The sequence below is a fragment of the Ceratotherium simum genome, chromosome Y, assembly GCF_057802395.1.
Source record: "Ceratotherium simum simum isolate JZ-2026a chromosome Y, ASM5780239v1, whole genome shotgun sequence".
Lineage (NCBI taxonomy): Eukaryota > Metazoa > Chordata > Mammalia > Perissodactyla > Rhinocerotidae > Ceratotherium > Ceratotherium simum.
The window spans coordinates 2,060,746-2,081,629 of NC_141941.1; positions in this window are offsets into that span (position 1 = coordinate 2,060,746).

Here is a 20,884-nt window from a genome sequence, read left to right on the forward strand (position 1 = left end):
AAAGTGTGCCAAACTTAATCACTATGCCACTGGGCCGACCGCTCAGTGCTAGCCCTTTATCTCATTTATTTCTCCAGTTATCCACATTGGGGGGAAATAGTCAGACAAGGATGGAGGTATATACTAACAGAGGAAGCATTTAATAGATTATACAATTTTAAATTAATATTAGATTGTTGCACAAACATTGTACATGTGCTTTACGTAACTCCTCATGCTCATGTTGTTTACAGTTATAAAAGATTCATTTAAGACACACCTGCTTTTTCATGTGCTTTAGCAGAGATGACACACTGGAAGATTCATCAGGTACAAAAGCATAGCATTCAGTTTGAATGATGTATATGTACCATCTTGGGATGCAGTTAAAGTATCTAAGACCATTCTATTTTGAAGGATAGTCTTTTTCATTAAAGATATTTTAGTATTTAATAAGGCTATTCCTGCTTGACTATTGTTAACAGATTGTTGAGTAAATTTAGTCAAGTTTTCTGTATATGATATGACATCTTCTAGCCCCAAGGAAGAAACAAATATAGCTGCTTGGTGGCCATACCAGTGGAACACTGAATGAGTCCCTCTGGCCTTAAAGAGAGGAAGATTGGCAGGAGGTGTTAGCTCAGTGTGAATCCTTCCCTGCAGCCAAGGGAAGCTCAAGGTGCAGTGTTTTAGCCATCTAGGCAGTAGCAAAGGCCAGATATTTGTTCCACATAACCATTGAGTTCCATTAGGAACCACTCTATAAATGCTTGGCCTTCGAGACAAGTCTGTTCCAAACCAATCACTTTCTATAAGTATGATAGTATTCTGAGAAGCTTAAATGGAACAGTTATAAAATAGGTATACTGTTTAAACATTACAAAGGTTTAAATGAGGAGATATAAGATTGGGAATACAGGCCTGGGCCAGAGTCTTGGGACGGCTGTCTACGACAGATGCCATCTTCTTCTCATCCTGGTTTGGAGGTAATTGCATTGGTCAGTTGAACTTGGGTATCAGAAATAGGAACTAAAACCCACTCAAGAGAAGCTTTCTTTAAATGAGAAATATGAATCCATGAGTGTATGCTTTTTGATTCTCCAGCTCATGAATTGATTAAAAGTACCTGGTATGGTCATTTCCACCAAGGCTGCAAAGAGTCTTTTATTTGATGCCTCTTTTGATAAATCAATTCTCCAGGTTATAGTCCATGATCCTTAAGGTCTGGGAGCTCTCTGTGAAAAGAATCAGCTACCAACCTCTCACTTTCCTTAAGTGTCTCAATGAGACCTTGACAGTAATTAAGATATCTCCTTTAAGCAAAGTTTGTTCATACATTTCTTCATCTAATTGCATAGGCAGTCAAGTTATTACCTTGAAAGGGGACAGCCGATGTTTACCAAAGTGGGTAGATCTAAGATTGAGGAGCACTAGCAGAAGAACTTTGGGCCATGAGAGATTAAATGCTTCTGAAAGCTTTGCTAATTGAGTCTTGATTGTGCCGTTAGTTAAAATGTTGCATTATTGACCAAATGTCACAAATATATTTAATTATTTGTCCAGTGAAATGAGTTCACCAATCATTGTGTAACTCGGTAGAATTTCTCAAATGTGAATTATCTTTTCCAGTAATAATTTACCTAAAGCCATGGCTCTTCTGCAAGGAAAGACCTCAATTCAATGAAAGCACATACAGATCATTAGAAGATATATTTATTCTTGAGATAGTGGCATTTGGACAAAGTCCAATTGCCATACCTCAAAGGGTCCCTTAGGAAGAGGAAAGTGACCTTGTGATTCGTGAAATAGTTTCCCTAGATTACATGTTGGGCATATAGCACAATGAGTATAGGCTTTACGAGCCACTGTGGGAGAAAGTTTCCAAAAGTATTGTTTTCCCCTTTATTTCTCTCCTTCCATGGTGATTTTTTTTTTGAGCCTGTAGAAGGAAATATTTTACTGGGTTAGCACAGTTAATAGAAAGTAGCAGGGGTTCTCAGGGTTGCACAGCATATCCAGCTTGATAACATCCTTGCTTATCATTTAAGTAAGACCCATCTGTAAATCAAACTAGATAATAGAATACAGTCATGACCTTTTCCTCTTGTGATGTTGGAAACAAGGTAGCAGCATTAAAATAGTGAGTAATATTTACCTATGCAGTATAACCTAAGGTTTATCATCATTTACTTGACCATGCTTCCCATGAAATTTAGCGTACCAAAAAGCCTAATTAGTATCTCCCTCTTTATAGGAAGAGAGAACAAGTTTCTCTGAGAAGTCCCAGGGGCCCTCTGAAAATTCTCAAAGAAAAAAGTCAAAAGAAAGACTTCAGGGGCCAGCCCAGTGGTGTAGGGGTTAAGTTCATGTGCTCTGCTTTGACAGCCTGGGGTTCACGGGTTTGGATCCCAGGCACAGACCTATACACCACTCATTAAGACATGCTGTGGTGATGTCCCACAGACAAAATAGAGGAAGATTGGCACTGATGTTAGCTCAGGGACAATCTTCTCACCAAAAAAAAAAAAAAAAAAAAAGACTTAATTTAGGATATGAATTTTGGGGAACTTGTCAAAAATATCAACAGATTTTGAAATGCTTGTTCAAATAGGAAACAATGCTCACTGTGAAACAATGCTCAGTTATCCATGCAATCAAAGTGACAACAGAAATAGTCAAAAAACCAGGTCAGTCCTTTTGAACATAGGAGATTATTTTAACAAAACACAGATTTTCTGCCTTTTAGGTAGACTTACTCAAAGGTAAAGAAAAACCTTTTGTAATCTCTTCATCAAGAGCAGACTAAGTGTTTAAGAAAATTATCCCTTTTAAAAGCAAAAGAAAAGCAAATTCTAATTTTTGTATCAGCTTACTTCTGATAGTAAAACTTATTCACTTAATTAAATTTATTTTAATCCTAGCCAACTTGACCATGTGTAAAACCCTTTCCTCAGGGGTCCTCTTCAACAAACCTTCTACAACTTTCTTTTTACATTCAGAATTTGTCCCATGCCTTTCTTTTTTACCCTCTTAATACTTTGGGAAAAATTTATCTTTCTTAAGGAAACAAACAAAAATATTTCCATTCTTTTTACATTCTTTATTGAAAGCATACATCTTACTTTCTTTGTGTATAAAGATGTTTTCCTTATTAATTTTTATTAACCTTAATCACATATATTAATTAGAATTTTTAAGCTTTATAGAACTTAATTTTTACTGAAAATGAAGAAGTAAGCAATTATAAACTGTCTTTTACATACCATTTTGTGGCTTGGCAAATTCATAAATATCGTTTATAATTTCTAAAAACATATTACTTCATACTACAACCTTTTAATAAAATACAAGACATGTTTAGTAATAGACCCAAATATCTTTTGGTTTCTCTGTAATAAGACAAAAGTAGGTAAATTTAGACATGTTTAGCAATTGATGTTTCAGTATTTTATCTTGTTTGGAAATGATCTAGATATTCAATGAATTTTTCTCATTTAAATTAACATAGTAAAACTTCAAAGTTTCAAGTTACCAAAGAGATTTTGGAAGCTATTTTAAGTACATACACCATAACACATGATATTGTTTAAATGTTCACTCAACACTCATTTTTTTCACATCTGTTTAGTTACTTGTTGCCAATAATTATTCATATTGCCTACAAAACTTCATGAGACATTAGGCAAAATTAGCTATCATTTTAAGTTTTTTTTTTTTTTTTGCTAACCAGTTCTGTAATAGAAATAACATCAGCTTATTTGACCAATAAATGTAGAATAAACGCTGCGTGTCTGCATCATAGCCAATGCTGATAACTCTAAGGACATGCCTATTTTAATCAAACCAACAAACTTAAGCTTTAATTTACCAAAGATTATTTCATATCACATTAACTTGAAAGACATTTGGGTTAGTTTCTATTGAGGGTAATATGCAAAGTGAAATAAGTCAGAGGGAGAAGGTCAAAGACTGTATGATCCCACTCATTAAGTAGTAGATAATAACAACAAACAAACACATACAGACAGAGATTGGATTGGTGGTTACCAGAGGGCAGGGGGGAAGGAGGAGGGTGAAAAGGATAATTCAGCACATGTGTGTGGTGATGGGTTGTAATTAGTATTTGGGAGGTGAACATGATGTAATCTATGCAGAAATAGAAGTATAATGATGTACACCTGAAATTTATACAATGTTATAAACCAATGTTACTGCAATAAACAAAAAATTAAAAAAAAAAAATTAATTTATGTAGGGGGTCAGCCTGGTGGTGTAGTGGTTAAATTCATGCATTCTACTTCTGTGCTCTGGGGTTCACTTGTTCGGATCCTTGGTGCAGACCTCCTCACTGCCCATCAAGCCATGCTGAGGTGGCGTCCCACATAGAAGAACTGGAACCACCTACAACTAGGATATACAACTATGTACTGGAGCTTTGGGGAGAGAAAAAGAAAAAGAAGAAGATTGGCAACAGATGTTAGCTCAAAGCCACTCTTCCTCACAAAAAAAAAGAGAAAGAATTTATGTAAGCACTTACTTTAAGCCAATTAAACAGAGCTCTTAATTTTGACCACACCATCTGGAGGTACAAAAATATCTCACACATATGTATAGACACGCACACAAACAACAGACAGATGCAACTGTTGATGCAAATAATCCTCAACCTATAAATTGAAAGTGGGCTGAATTTTTTGTGAGCCAAATCGGAGGACTAGTCTGGGACCTTCCTTCCCCAAGGAAGGAAGGGCACCAAAGAAGTGGGGTGTACAGAGTGGTTATATACCATCTTGGAACAAAGAGCATACATCACATGTGATAGGAATGTGCCTTTTACAATAGTCACGAGATTGCTTTGCTGGGACAGCGATTCGGTGAATACAGCAGGTCAGTGGTCACAAGGTGAGCACAGCAGGTGAGCAATCAATCCTTGCTTTAGGGAGAGATGCTTATCCTTAAGGAAGAAATGCCAATGTGGGAGAAGTTACATCCTTATCTTTAAGGGCATCATTGTTATCTTTGGGACATAGTAAATATTTAAAGCACATATATGATGCCTGCTCAACAGGCCATATTAGTCCCTTTTGGTAAAACAAGGTCAGGCCAAATTAGTTTTAACCCAAATGGCTTCCTCATATACTCCAATATATCCTGTTGCTTGCCATGTATTTATCACAGTAAAGATTTTATAGCCTCTGTTTTAAAATTTTTCCCTAGATTTTTGGGCAAGGGTGCTTTCATAGCAGTCTGCATCTCCAAAAGCTTCTTTTCCTGGTTTTTTTTTTTTTTTTTTTTTTGCTTTTCTTTGTGTTCTAGGAATCTGGGGTGGGCTAGATAATAGCTCCCGGAGAGGTCACAAGTTTTTGAGATCAGCGGGGGAAGGTTAGTTACTTGTCAAAGGACTGAAATTCTCATCTAGTTACATTATCCTTAATTTGCTTCTTTCCCTCTGGGTACATAGTTTTATTTTAATTTAAGAAAGAAGGCTTGGAAAGAAAATTCCTATCAGGCTCTGAAATTAGCTTCCGGTTTGGCCAAATTTCTGATCATTAGTTGTTAAATCCTTTCAAATACCTTGTCGGATTAGCAGGGACAAACAGTAACTACCTGGAGGTATGGAACAGTTCCAGTAATTTTTAACATGGCTGTTTCCCAGAACATCTCTGAGTCTCATTAGCTCTGGGAATAGAATATGAAGGTGTCTGTGAAGTCATGGACTAATATATTTTCCTTTAGATACCTTTTATAACTTAATTTTTATTAGCTATTTGTAACAAAACTTTGAATAAGATTATTTTGGAATTTTGAAGTCTTTGCCTTTAAGTGCACTTCTTAAATGATCTTATCTAATTAGAATGTTCCTTCCACTGGCCAGTGTAATTCCCCTGAGACTGGGGGCAGTTTGGTAGGACCCTTAGCCACAAATGGAGTGCAACCCACATTTTTCTCTAACCATCTCTGACCGTAAGATGGGGTGCAACTGCATTTTGTCTGATCGCGTTTTGGGAACCTTACCTGATGACTATTAAGCCAAACCCTTAGGACATGAAACAAGCTTGGTAAGATTTTTTGTTGTTGTTGTTTTTTGGTAAATATTTACAGCTTCCAGAACCTTTAGTCTGAGCAATTGTGCTGGATGTTGGTGAGCTCAACTCTTTAAAAATTTCTCTATCTGGCTCTTAAGAAAGGATCCCCACAGTGGCCACTGTAATTTTAAAGTTTCCCAAGTTATCCTGCCAGCCATTTACAGCTATCCTTGTTTCATTAAGCACTTGCAAGTTTCAGCACGAAGCCAGCAGGAGTTTCAAAGGGAGGCTGCCCATTCGGGAACTGGTCGGCTTTTAGAAGCTTGATTTCCCACTTTTCTTTTAGTTTCGTTTTGCTATAAAGTCTGAACAATTTCTAGGCACAGTGTAAGGAGCTGGTGTCCCTTCTCTTCAGAGCTGAACAAGTTCAGACTCTCATTTCTCTATCAAGCAGTTTGTTCAGACTTTATAAACACAATTCTTTCCAATTTAAAGCCAAATTAAAATGTCAGCCTGCCCCATTCACTTCAAAGTTCCCCCTAGGCTTCCCTGGCCTAGGAAATTCCCCCTAGGTTTCTCTTTCCTAGGAATTCCCTCTGTGGGTTCCTCTGATCTAGGGTATGTACTGGTACCCCCTTAAGACACCTAGTCTTAAGGTTTGAAACAGCTCAAATAAACTCTGGACCATCAACTTAAAATAAGGAGGTCTGGGTTTCAGGAGAACTCGCCAGGGTCACCTGAAGAATGCAGTGATCTTGGGGGGTGGGTCTCAGTGGGCCAAAATGCCAGTTCAATGTAGATTCCAGGTGGTCTCTGGTGGGTTTCTGTGAAATCCTGCCACAAATACACCAAGAAATGTCTATGCACATAATCAATAAGCAATCTATAAACCAAAATTGGGGTGAGTTTATTATGAGCCAACCCTGAGGACCATATAGCCCAGAAGAGTCCTTTCGCAAAGGAAGGGAACACTTCCAAAGAAGTAGGGGTGTACAGAGTGGTTATATACCGTCAAAGAGCATACGTCATATATGATAGGAATGTCCCTTTTCCGACAGTCATGAGATTGCCTTGCTGGCACAGCAGATTGGTGAACATAGTAGGTCCGTGGTCACAAGATGGGTGGTCACGGGGTGAGCTCAGCAAGTCAGCAGTTAATCCTTAGCTTAAGGAGAGATGTTTATCTTTAAGGAAATGCTGATGTGGGGGAAGTTACATCCCTATCTTTAGAGCATCATTCTTGTCTTTGGGATGTCGAAAATATTTAAGGCAGGCGTACAATGCATGCTCAACAGGCCACATCAGGCCCTTCTGGAAAAACAAGTTCAGGTCAAATCAGTTTCAACCTAAATGGCTTCCTCATATACTCCAACATGTCCTATTGTTTGTCATTTATTTATCAGCTGGTTACACTTTTATGTTCACTTACTTGAAATTTATGAAGCTGTACAGTTACAATGTGGGCTCCTTCCTATATGTATATTTCAATTAAAAATTGCATTTAAAGATCGTTTTGCTGCAGCAGTGTTATATTCACATATGCTCATATGTGCATTTTCCATAAAAAAATGCAAAGTGTGTTGACATAATAGGAATTCTCAACAAGCATAAAGAAATTTAAGGCCATAAATGGGATCTTAGAGGAATTTGCCAATTTTCTGCTTCCCACAGCAAAGAATATGGGCATTCCCACAACTGGGAGAGAAGAAACTCATAATTGTAGTAAAGCTACTATAGCATATAATCTCCATTTTCACACCAGGAAAATGAGTTTCAGAGTATTTAAATAATTGCCTGAGATTATACTGATGTTAATTGCAGAGAGAGTATTTAAGTTCAATCTCTTTTCAAATGTGCGGTGGTGTCGGATTGCATAGCATTGTGTGGTTTTCCAACTCTTTTCTTTGATTCATCTTGGCGAGAGAACGGGAAAATGCTTGGCCTTTCTGGCACATTGTTAAGTACTGATGTTTAAAGATAAAACTGTTATGCTAATGTCTTACACATTTTCAATCGCATCTAATCACCAGTAATTCGAGATCTAAACTCATGCATGTTAAAATAAAAGAAAGAAATCTGGAAAAGCTTTTCTTTAATAGTCAGAAATTTTAAATAGCTTCCTTCTCTTTGTGAAATTTTGTTTCCATGTACCAGTTTGCCATCTCCACAGAGTTTTCTCCTAATATATTTAGCTTGAAATTCATGTCACTTTATCGTGCTTTTCCACAATAAAAAATAGCTGTAAAATTAGTATTTTTTGATTCCTGTGATTATAAATATTAAAAAGTTTCTACTTAATTGGATTATCAATACCGTTAGTAATGGTATATAATTTATCACAATGCGCACAAAACATATGGCCCATTTTGGTAACTAGTATAAACAAACCTGATATTTTGTTGGAAACATACGTATCAATGAGATGGGGCAGGATGTTTATTCAACAAACTCCTGTATTTGTAGGTGAATATTATTTAATGCCAGAATGAGACAGTAGACACCTACACTTTTATCCTAGCTTTCATTTTTATAGCTCTTGGAAAACTTTTTCAAAAATAAATTGATGGAGAATGGGGGAGAGTTTTGTTCTGTGAAGTCAGTCACGAGAAAATCATATAGTGACTGTCCAAACCTGCAAATAGTATATTTTGGGATCTAAAGGAAGGAGATTGAGGAGGCCGGAGATTGGAATAGAGAAGGAGGGGAAGCCAATAGGAGAGGAGGTTGTCATGCTTTCAGCCAATGTGGGCACCAGGGTGTAGTTCAACTCAGACCTCCAGAAGAGCCATATAGGATTGTCTGTTGATGGATGGGAAAGAGAAGCATGCCCCCACTGCAGGACCGCCTCCAAAAAACTAGAAAAAAATAGCAGTCCCTTTTTAAAACCACCATCTTCATACATAATGGTTAAGTGACGTGGAAGAAAGAGCACAAGAGTCACAGCTTCAAAATAGCTTCAAGTTTTACACCGTGAAATATCTTTTGTGAACGCGAGGCAACTATGGTTCAACTTATCTTTTCTTCTCACAAATGATTGGAGATTCTGTCAAACGCCCCATACCAGGTTCATGCTCTCAAACACGATTCTCACAGGAGGAACATCTCTGGCCTCAGACCTTCTGCAGGTTCATAGGTCATCCAAGAGCCTTTACTTATGTTGAGAATAGCCACCACTATGAGTTATTTTTCCCATTTTAGCAGGTGTTTCCATGCTTGCTCAAATGAGATGAAAGATTTCTTGCTTCCGGATTCAGAAGCACTGGTGAGTGTTCTCAGGGTTTCGTCGAGTCACCAGGCCAACGTCTGTACTGGGCTCATCTCCATGCTGACCTCTATCTTCCAGCTCACTGGAGCATGTCCAGTTTCCTTCTGGTGTCACTTGTTTTTGAGGTTTCTTTCATACTACGTACCTTCTATTGCATAGATGCTTCTGTCCTCTCCCACCCTTCTTGTCTTAGACAGGGGACGTTTTTCTTTTTTTTTTTTTCCCCGAGCGTATTTGGGAGGAGATAAATTCTGTAATGTGACTTAAACTTGCCATCCTATTTTGAAACGTATTTGCCTACTTAGGCAGACGTGTGGCTGTTTTTATGACTGTACCAATTCTTGCCCAACATCAGGGTGTCTCAGCTTCAGCACTGTTGATGTTTTGGACGTTATAATTCTCTGTGGTGGAGGTGTCCTGTGTCTTGCAGAATGTTGAGCATCATCCCTGTCCTCTCACTACCACATGCCAGTAACACTCGCCCCCGCTCCAACTGTAACAACCAAAAATGTCTCCAGACAATGCCAAATGTCCTCTGGGGATCAAAATCACCCCTGGTTGGGAACCACTGGTGTACCTGCACCATTTGATGGGTAGGGAACTTTGGGAACCAGAGAGTAACAGGAATGAGGCTGACCATTTCCCACTCCATGGAGAAAATGCAGAGGCTTTAAATGGTTGGGGTTGGTTTCATAAATTCTTCCCTGTTTCCATAAATTACCTCATCTCCAACTCTGTTAAAAAAAAAAAAAAAGGCAGGTTGCAGCAGATATGAAAATGTGGTCCAATTAAGTTTATTTTTAAGTATGTAAATCCCAGCAAAAGGACTCAAAAAATTTTAAAGTAAATGTTAAACGTGTCAATTTTTGCATCTTTGTGTGATGGAATCATCAATAATAGCTTTCTCTTCTTTACGTTTATCTGCATTTTCCAAATGTTAAATCATTATCTTGTTTCTCCAAGAAGGTGTTATTATATAACGTTGTAATGTCATGTTTGCAAGGGTGTACCAATTTCTCTAACTGGGCATGTGAAGTTCTGCTTTATACACCATTCCAACGCCCAGTTTTAATCTCAGCTACCTTAGCAACACAGGGGTATTTGCTGCCAACACCAAAGTGATTCAATTACCATGAGGATAAGCTGAAACAATCCTGATTTCATCTCTCAGCACATGAGACTCCTGTGAGAGCCCTGTTGAGCAGCTCATGGGGGAATCCTGCCCTGAGCCCAGCACTGGTGGATGTTGTATGGCTCCTCTTTGGGTATTTGATGAATCCACTTGTTAGTGTCAGGGTGCGTGAATAGGCTGTGTGCTGCATGTTGCAGAATACACTGATTTCGCCATTCCTCTATTGTCCTTGTCATGGCTGTGGGGATTCAGAATGGGCCACCCCAATGTGTCTCTTTGGCTTGACTATTTTTAAGAACAAAAGACTCTGAAAGAAACTTTGACCTTCCCCCATCTGCCTAAAAGAATTGAAGACAGAAGGCCAGTTCCAGGAGCTATCGCCATAGATAGCTATTGTATAATATAAACTAGGTGAGGTAGACAGGGAGGAAAATAACAAGGACCATTTAATCAAAGTCCTCTCCATGTCCCATTGTTCCTACAAGGCATGGTCAACATTTCTTTATCAAACATTTGCTTTTACAACTGAATGTAAATTGCCTTCTTCCCCTTTGAATTCTCAAACCACTACTCCCAACATCCCCCTTTGTCTTTAGCTGAAGGTGCTATTTAATGCAGTGGCTTCTGCGATTTTGGTGAGTGACAGATTTCTTGGGTTTCTCTCACGTATACATGTTATTAAACTTTGTGTGATTTTCTTCTGTTATTCTGGATCATGTCAATTTAATTCTTAGACCAGCAAGAAGGACTTAGAGGGTAGACGAATAGTTTTTCCTCTCCTACACCCCATTCAAGTGACCAAGGGATGGGATGGATTTTATCCAGTTATCCTGCCTGTAGAAGAACTCTCAGATTTCTAACTAATGGCATTCCCCCCAAGTATAAATACAATGCATATTTTGGAAAAGAAAAATAAAAATTAAGTAAACAAATATAATCTCAATACGTTCATCCAGAAATAAACCTCAGCATATTGGCATAAATTGGTATATATTTTTTTCCATTCACTGTCCTGGGTGTGTTTATACAATGACACAATTGACACAAAGTAGCATATACACCTTATGTACTGTGTCCTCTTTCTTTTTTATGTAGTGAATTGATTACTGTAGTTTTATAACACGTTTGAATGTCAGGTCAAATTGTCTCATAATTTTTTGGAGGAATTTTTTCATTCTTCTCCTATGCCCATTTCTCTAGATGAATTTCAAGGTCAGTTTGCCAAGTTACAAAAAAAATTCCTCTTTTAACAGGATTCCATTTAAAACATAGGTTAGTGTGGGAAGAAGTCACATTTTTATACTATGAAGTTTTTCCATTCAAGAAAAGACACGTATTTTTCTTTCTTGAAAACTTTTAAAAAATCCCATCTGTGGAATTATTGTTTTTTGTTGACTTGTTTGTTTAATATAGATTCTGTCATTCCTACATATTTTACATATGTTGCCATTATTATCTGGAGCTATTTTTCCATTCTATTTTCTATTTTTTATTTGACTACATAGAAGACACTGATTTTAACCTTAAGAATCTTACTCTTTAACTCCTGAATTTTCCTATTACTAACAATTTCTTTGTTTTTAAATATATATTACTTACACATCTGCAAATAATCATTTTATTTCCTAATTCCAATATTTATGTCTCTTATTTCTTTGTGTTTCTTCTTCTCCTTATGTCAGTGCATTTCACAACTATCACACTGGCTTGCTGGTCAGGAAAATTGTTCCATTAATAAGGATAATCTTGAACTCATTTCTCTTGCTTTTTTACTTCAAGAAGGTACATCTAGAATGCTAGCTTTGAGCATGCATTTGCTTCAAGATATTGTGAATGTGAGTTTGTGTACGTGTGTGTGTGTGTATAATCAAGGAAGTAGTACACTATTTCTATTTTGCCAAGAGGATTTTTTAAATTGAGAATTGATACAGAATTTTTTCCATATTTCTTTAGGGTGTCTATTGAAGTGATCATTTTTCCTTTTGATTTATTAGTATTCTTTCATGTTAATAGATTTTTTTTTTTTTATTTTGCTGAGGAAGATTCACCCTGAGCTAACATCTGTGCCAATGTTCCTCTATTTTGTATGTGGGTCACTGCCACAGCATGGCGGATGAGTGGTGTGTGTCCATGCCTGGGATCTGAACCCCCCAAACACAGGCCAATGAAGTGGAGCATGAGAACTTAACCACTAGGTCACGGGGCCAGCCCCTCATGTTAATAGATTTTTAACATGAAATGACCATTGTTTTTCTGTGATAAACTCCATGTGCACATGGCATGTTATTCTTTTCATGTCCTCTTGAGTGCCACTTGCTAACATTTCAGTTAAGACGCATGCACCTTTATTCATGAGGAAGGTTGCTATGGGATTTTAAGTTTTTGTGCTATCTTTGCCAAGTTTGAGGGTTTGTATTTTAGTCAAGACACATAATCTACTGCTGCAGCTTTTAGCACCTGCTGCTTGCACTGGAAGTCCGTTATCACATGACATGCGTTCCGCCTAAGGCTGCCATCTTGTTTGGTGGTGGATATGAAACCAAAGGTTCCTCCGACTTTCAATTCCGTGACACTTCTCAACTTCAAACTAAGCTCCTTGAAAAGATGGGTGGGTGTCCATAATCACACCATCAGGATACCTTTTAATTCTCACAAAAATGAAAGGATTATAAGCCTCAATATATGTTGACCATATTTAATTCACAGTAAAACAATGTAAGTGATATCCGAGGTCATTCCGTACTTGTTTAAAATTAAGCAATGACTTAAATGTATATATTCCCAGGAAAATAATTTTTCCCCCAAAGAAAATGTTCAATGTTTCAGAAATTTAATTCAAAATAAAAGTGTGATCTCAATTCTTAGACCCCTCAAAGTCCATGTGCAGACCTGTTTTGAGATCCCTGGGTAAGTACTTGAGAATATATATATATATTATATGTTGAATACATATATACACATATAATGTGTATGTATATATATATTATATATATATATATAATATATATAACATATTTATATTGCATCCCCTGGGGTTTTAAAGGATTGTTTTTTAATTTCAGGCTTTTTCTGTTTTAAAGCTACATGTTAGCAGTGTATTTTCTTTACTTTAAAACTTATTTGATATTTTTAAAATATAAGTTAAATTTAATTACAAAATATGATCATATTTTATAGTTAAAAATTCAAATAATTAAAAGGATTTAAGATAAAAATTAAAAGGCTCTCTCCCTCCTAACCCCATCCCTGAGTAAACTTTTACAGAAGTAAGCATTTCACATTAATGTGAAATCGGGCTTATTGTTCTCCAGGCTTGTTGGATGGCTCCCATTCTAGGATCTCACTTCCTTGCATCCTTCGGGTAACTTTTGCTGCCTTCTTGATCCAGTGCTGTACTTGACGACATCCCGTTTTATTTAAGATTTCACACTATATGTCTTTTGCAAATGTTGAAACTGAGTACAAAGAAGTTGAAAAAAATATTCCCTAGAGAAAAAAAATTAGATAAGTTTGGCTAACTGCAGCTGTGCATAGTCAGGATAATCAGCTGTTGTTCAAAACTAGCCAGGTCTCCCTGTGCCTCCTTAGTATACAAGTGAGGTGTCTTTCCCAGGAAGTCAAGGTCCAGACATCAAGATTCAACCTCACAAGGCCAAACACAGGCTGAAGATGAAACCTAACCAGAAAAGTCCAGGCAGTCGAGGTGATACCAGCTCAACACAAGGTTGACATAAGGGAAGCCATATTGTAGAAAAGAAACCCTTTTGTAGTTTTGAATGACCTCTAGTTAACTAGCCCAGATATGCTCTATGGACTTTATGGCCCTTCCCAGCTGCTATAAGTTGATAACTTTGTTGTTTTGAGTTCCTTAGAACAGATAAGTAATAACCAGCTCTCCACCCCAGGCTTTGTCCTGGATGCTAACCAACCCCATACAAGGAGGTTGCATGTTCCTGGGAAGCAAGACTAGGTCCATCAGAGAAATGGGCAACCCAGTAGCTAGACTATAAAGAGCTAGTGGAATCTGGAGGGGGGAAAGGGAGCAAGTATGCTCAGATCCTAAACACATTGAGGCTATAAAATTACGAATGGTTGTTACGAACAATTTGGGGCTATGCCTCTGGTGACCTGCAAAACTATTTGAAGATTAGCTGTAAATTCTGTTCCTCTACTGGTTCCTATGACAATGCCCATGTTCAGCAGGAAGCAGTTACAGAAGATAGACTTTCAACCTGTGCCCCTCAAAACGAGGAGCAGGATAAAACTAGAGGGGGGATTTGTCACCGACTAGAGCCCCGAGGAACTCAAGGGTGGGTTTGGAAGCATTTAACTGTTTTTTCCAAGTTGTTTGTTTATGTTAAGGAAACACAACCAGCAACCACCCTGAAGCTAACCAAGCCTCTCTACAAGAGCTACACCCATGATCTTGCCTTATTTTTAATGTGAAGATCTCTTCAGGAGGAAATTAAGCCTCATTACTATAATTTTCAGTGTACGTGCCTCTCCCTTTTTTTTTTTTTTCTTTTATAGCTGTTTTTATTTATTTATTTATTTTTTAATTTTTTGTTTATTGCAGTAACATTGGTTTATAACATTGTAAAAATTTCAGGTGTACATCATTGTACTTCTATTTCTGCATGGACCACATCATGTTCACCACCAAAATACTAATTACAACCCATCACCTTTTGAAAATTCATTCCCTAACCAAAATAAAAGTTCCTGCTTCCCTTTGATCCCTCTTCCCTTTGTCCTAAAACCTCAGCACACGCTCCCCCTCCCCTACCTAAAACCCCAGTGTTACCACCCAAAGGGGGTTCATCAGCCCCCCACAAGACATGGCAATAGTCAAGATGCAAGGTGGTAGGAGACAAAGGACTTTTTGTTACAGCTTGCTAGCAAGAGGGAAGATGGCCGAGTTATGTCTGAAAAAAACCATCTTACAGAACAAAGACTACAGGCCAGTTATATAGGGTGTTGGTCTCCGGGTGGGGGAGGCATCTGGTCTCTAGGTGGGGGCAGACATCTGGTCTTAGTTCTGTTACTGAACCAAGTGGGGTCACCTCCTGGTGAGTTAAATAAGATGCTACACCAGTGGAAGTTGTCCCTCAAAGTAAAGGGTATTGCAGGAAATAGGAGACCATGAGGAATCATTTCTAAAGTCATGGCATCCCCGAACAAAGGGAAAGAGGAAGTTTTATTTGGTTGGGGAACGAATATTCAAAAGGGAGAGGCAGATACACTGTAGGTTACGGTAATGTGGCTTAATCTCCTCTTGAAGAGATCATCGCATTAAAAATAAGGCAAGGGGGGCCGGCCCCGTGGCTTAGTGGTTAAGTGCGTGCGCTCCGCTGCCGGCGGCCCGGGTTCAGATCCCGGGTGCGCACCGAGGCACCACTCCTCCAGCCATGCTGAGGCCACATCCCACATACAGCAACCAGAAGGATGTGCAGCTATGACAGACAACTATGTATTGGGGCTTTGCGGGAAAAATAAATAAATAAAATCTTTAAAAAAAAAAAAAAAAAAATAAGGCAAGGTCCTGGGTGCAGCTCTTATAGGGAGGCTTTTTAGCTTCAGGGTGGCTCCTGGTTGCCTTCTTAACAATACAACCCTTAAATGCTTCCAAACACACCCTTGAGCTCCTCGATGCACTAGTTGGTGACAGGTCCAGATAGTTTTTTGTTTTACTGGACACGAATCTGAGATTGGAGCAATGCCTATACCCTGATCTTTCAGTTGTCATTGATGATGGCTATCAGCATAGACTCTCTGCCCTGGGGTCATCACATGCCTAAGGAACTCAAGAGAACAAAGTTATCAACTTATAGCAGCTGGGAGGGGCCATAAAATCCATAAAGCATGTCTGGGCTAGTTAATCAGAAGTCACTCAAAGTTACAACACGGTTTCTTTTCCACAATATGGCTTCCCTTATGGCAACCTTGAGCCTGTATCACTAGCACACGCTCTCCCTCCCCTACCTAAACCCCAGCACATGCTCCCCCTCCCCTCACTAAAACTCCAGCACATGCTGCCCCTCCCCTCCCTAAAACCCCAGCACAAGCTCCCCCCCCAACTAAAACCCCAGCACTCGCTCCCCCTCCTCTACCTAAAACCCCAGCACATGCTCCCCTGCCCTACCTAAAAACCCAGCACAAGCTCCCCCAACTAAAACCCCAGCACACGCTCCTCCCCTACCTAAACCCCAGCACACGCTCCTCCCTAAAACCCCAGCACACGCTCCCTCCCCTACCTAAACCCCAGCACATGCTCCCCCCACCTAAAACCCCAGCACACGCTCCCCTCCTCTACCTAAAACCCCAGCACATGCTCCCCTTCCCTACCTAAAAACCCAGCACACTCTCCTCCCCTACCTAAAACCCCAGCACATGCTCCCTCCCTACCTAAACCCCAGCACATGCTCCCCACCTAAAAACCCAGCACACTCTCCCCTCCCCTACCTAAACCTCAGCACAAGCTCCCTCCTCTACCTAAAAACCCAGCACACGTTCCCCTCCTCTCTCTAAAACCTCAGCACATGCTCCTCCTCCACCTAAAACCTCAGCACACTTTCTCTCCCCCTCCCTCCCTAAAACCCCAGCACTGGCCCCTCCCTCCCCCAAAACCCCAGCACACGCTCCCCTCCCTCCCTAAACCCCAGCACCGGCCCCCCCACCTAAAACCCCAGCACACGCTCCCCTGCCCTACCTAAAACCACAGCACACTTTCCCCTCCCTCCCTAAAACCCCAGCACCAGCCCTGCCTCCCCACCTAAAACCACAGCACAGGCTCCCCTGCTCTACCTAAAACCCCAGCACATGCTCCCCCTCCCCTCCCTAAAACCCCAGCACAGGTCCCCCTCCCCCACCTAAAACCCCAGAAAAAAACCCCTTCCTGTTTCTCTAACTCCTATCCGCTCACCTGACTGCCTTTCCATAATAGTAAACCTCTTTCCTTGACACAAGCCTGGTGTTTCAGTTTTTCGTCTTTGTTGGCCCCACTATGCAGCAGGTAAAGGAACTGTGTTTGGATTCAGTAACAATGTTGTCAGAAATCTCCCAATTTTATCTTCCTTATAAATTGTTTTCTCTCTGTCTCTCTCTGTCTCTCACACTCTTTCCATTTATGCTATATATACAGGTGCATATATTTTTATGGTATATATATGATATAGTAATATTATATTGTATATATACCATTTACTATATGTAATATATACTATTTGCAATAAATATGGTATTTATAGTAAACTATATACCTATATAAATAGATATAAATTAATAAATAAATATAATGTATGAGCAAAATGTAATACATAAAATATAATATAAAATCTGTATTAGAGGCATCAATAAAGATTACATAGAAATCAAATAGTAATAGCATATAATATATATAGCATATACTATATATTATATAGTTGCATCTATATATAAATATTTATTAATATATAATATGTATGTTTTATATGTATTATATTAAATGCATATAAAATATATTATGAAATCTATATATAGATGCATATGTTATAATATAGAATACATGAAGATGCATATATGGTAATACATGTATAGCAATAGTACATATGCTACATATTGTATATATATTCTCTCTATGTAGATACATGCATATGTGTAATCACACATATATTGAGTACATATATATGCAATATAATGTATAATGAAACACAAATTGATATACCAACCCTGTGTTGACAGGCATTTAGATTACCTCTACTCCTACGTTATCAAAATCAATGATTCAGTCAGTAAATTTGCACACAGGTCACTTTCCCACACCTGGGGGTGGATCTATAGCTCACCTCCTCCAGGAGACTGTGTCTGTACCTCACTTCCTACAGATGACTCTGTCTTTAGCCCATCTGCTACAGGAGACTGTGTCTGTAGCTCATCTCATGCAGGGGACTGTGTCTGTATCTCTCCTTCTACAGGGGACTGTGTCTGTAGCTCACCTCCTACAGGAGACTCTGTCCGTAGCTCACCTCCTACAGGGGGCTCTGTCTATAGTTCACCTCCTAAAGGGCACTGTGTCTGTACCTCACCTCCTATTGGGGACTGTGTCTGTACCTCACCTCCTACAGGGGACTGTGTGTCTGTAGCTCACCTCCTACATGGGAATATGTCTGCAGCTCACCTCCTACAGGAGACTGTGTCTGTATCTCATGTCCTACAGGGGACTGTGTCTGTACCTCACCTCCTACAGGGGACTGTGTCTGTAGCTCACCTCTTACAGGAGACTCTGTCCGTAGCTCACCTCCTACAGGGGACTTCTGTCTCTAGGTCTGTAGCTCACCTCCTACAGGGGACTGTGTCTGTACCTCACCTCCTACGGGGACTGTGTCTGTAGCTCACCTCCTACAGGAGACTCTGTCTGTAGCTCACCTCCTACAGGAGACTCTGTCTGTAGCTCACCTTCTAAAGATTTTAAGTCAGAAAAAGAGAGTTTATAATTTTGGTGGCATCTGACCCCATGGCCTTTCCAAAGAAAGAGAAAAAAGTGCCAGTTTGCACTCCCAACTTTCACGAATGAGAGTTGTGCTTTCCTAACACGTGGCCCATACAGTGGGTTGTCAGGTTTCACTTTTTATTGGTTCTTTGTCTTACACTCTTTTTAGGAACCAGCTCTCAGGTGCAATGTGAGTGAGGCCCATGTGAGGATTGGGGAAACTGGAATCCATCAGATTCTTTAAGACATCCTGTTAGGCTCCGTGTCACATCCTTATGCTGGCTGCTCACCCCCGGCTTGGAGCTTGGCTGTAACCCAAGAGAACAGTAGCGTCAGTACCCATGGCAGCCCTCCACGAGCATGTTGTGAGTTGCAAGTCTGTTTTTCTGTTTTCTGCATGAATATCATCTTGCTGCACCATGTCCTGTCGACATCCATCTCATCTTTGCCTCCTCAGGACATCGCTTTTTCTTTTCCCCACTGCACAGCATAAGCTCTTTTTGCAAAGCTTTATTTTCAATTTGACATGATCTCTCAAGTGAAGGGACATGAGCAAATGAGCTGTTTGTGCCTTTTTGAACGAAAACTCATTGAGAACAAATCATGTATGATTTCAGTTTTGATTTTTGACTTGAAATCGAAGTTAGGTAGATTTTTTTTTTTTAATTCTCAGAGGAGGGATCTTTCCCTAGAGCCTCCAGAGGGAGCATGGTCCTGCCCACACCTGCATTTTGGCCCAGTGATAATCATTTCAGAATTTTGGTCTCTAGAAATATGAGAATAATACCTGTGTTTTAAGCCACTAAGTCAGTGGTCATTGGTTTCAGTGGCAAACTAAAGAGTCCGGCTTACTGGAGTTCCGAGCCATGTGGCTTTTTCAATAACATTTTAACTTGGACATCTCATTTACAAATCTAAAAGTTAGTGCCAATAGTAATTTCAATGAATGCATTAATATTTCTTTGGTGGCTCTATCTGGTGGCTGTCATTTCATTTCCTGCTTTGCACTGTGACACGTCTCATCAGGGGGCTGTTGAATCTACAGAGACGAATGCTTGGCTGTTTTGTCTTGTCCCTAACTCATTGCCAAATGCATTTGTGCTAACCTCACTGACCAGGAAATGAAGTATCCGTTATCCATATTGAGAGGAGTTAAAGAAAGCCCTCTGAAGTTGATTTATTTCCCCCAAGAAAGAGCTGTTTTATAGATATACAATTCAAAGCAGACATCCCCTTAATAATATATAAGTCAGAATGTCTGAAGGATGTGCTATGGAATAGTGGATCTGGCTGTTGACCAAAGATTTCTAGAGGAGTAATAATTTAAGACCTAAAATGAGTTTGATATTTTATAATTATATTATAAAATTATAATATATATTAATTATATTGTAAAATTATAATATATATTTAATTATAATTATATTATAAAATTATATATTTGATTATAATTATATTATAAAATTATATATTTAATTATAATTATGTTGTAAAACTATAATATATATTTAATATATATGGTGTATATATATATGGAGTACATGTATGTGGTGTTTATATATGGTCTGTGTGTATATACATACTACTATATATAGTGTGTATATATAAGTTGTATGTGCATATATATACATATGGAGTATATATATGTATAGATATGTAGCTTTGTATATATATATATGATGTGTGTATATCTATATATGCAGTACATATATGGTATAGATCTGTGTTGTATATACATATGTGTGTGTGTGTATATTTGGTGTGTACATATATATGGTGTATATATATAGAGAGAGAGTATATATGTGGTGTATATATATGGTATATAGATGTTATAGATGTATATGGTATATATGGATAAAATATATATATGAGATAAAGATATGTCTATATATATAAATCTGGATAAATATGGAATTATATATATTATAGATATTATACAGATTTTTAGATATTTATAGATATCATAGACATATATATCTATGTCTATAGATATCTATAGATAGATATATATA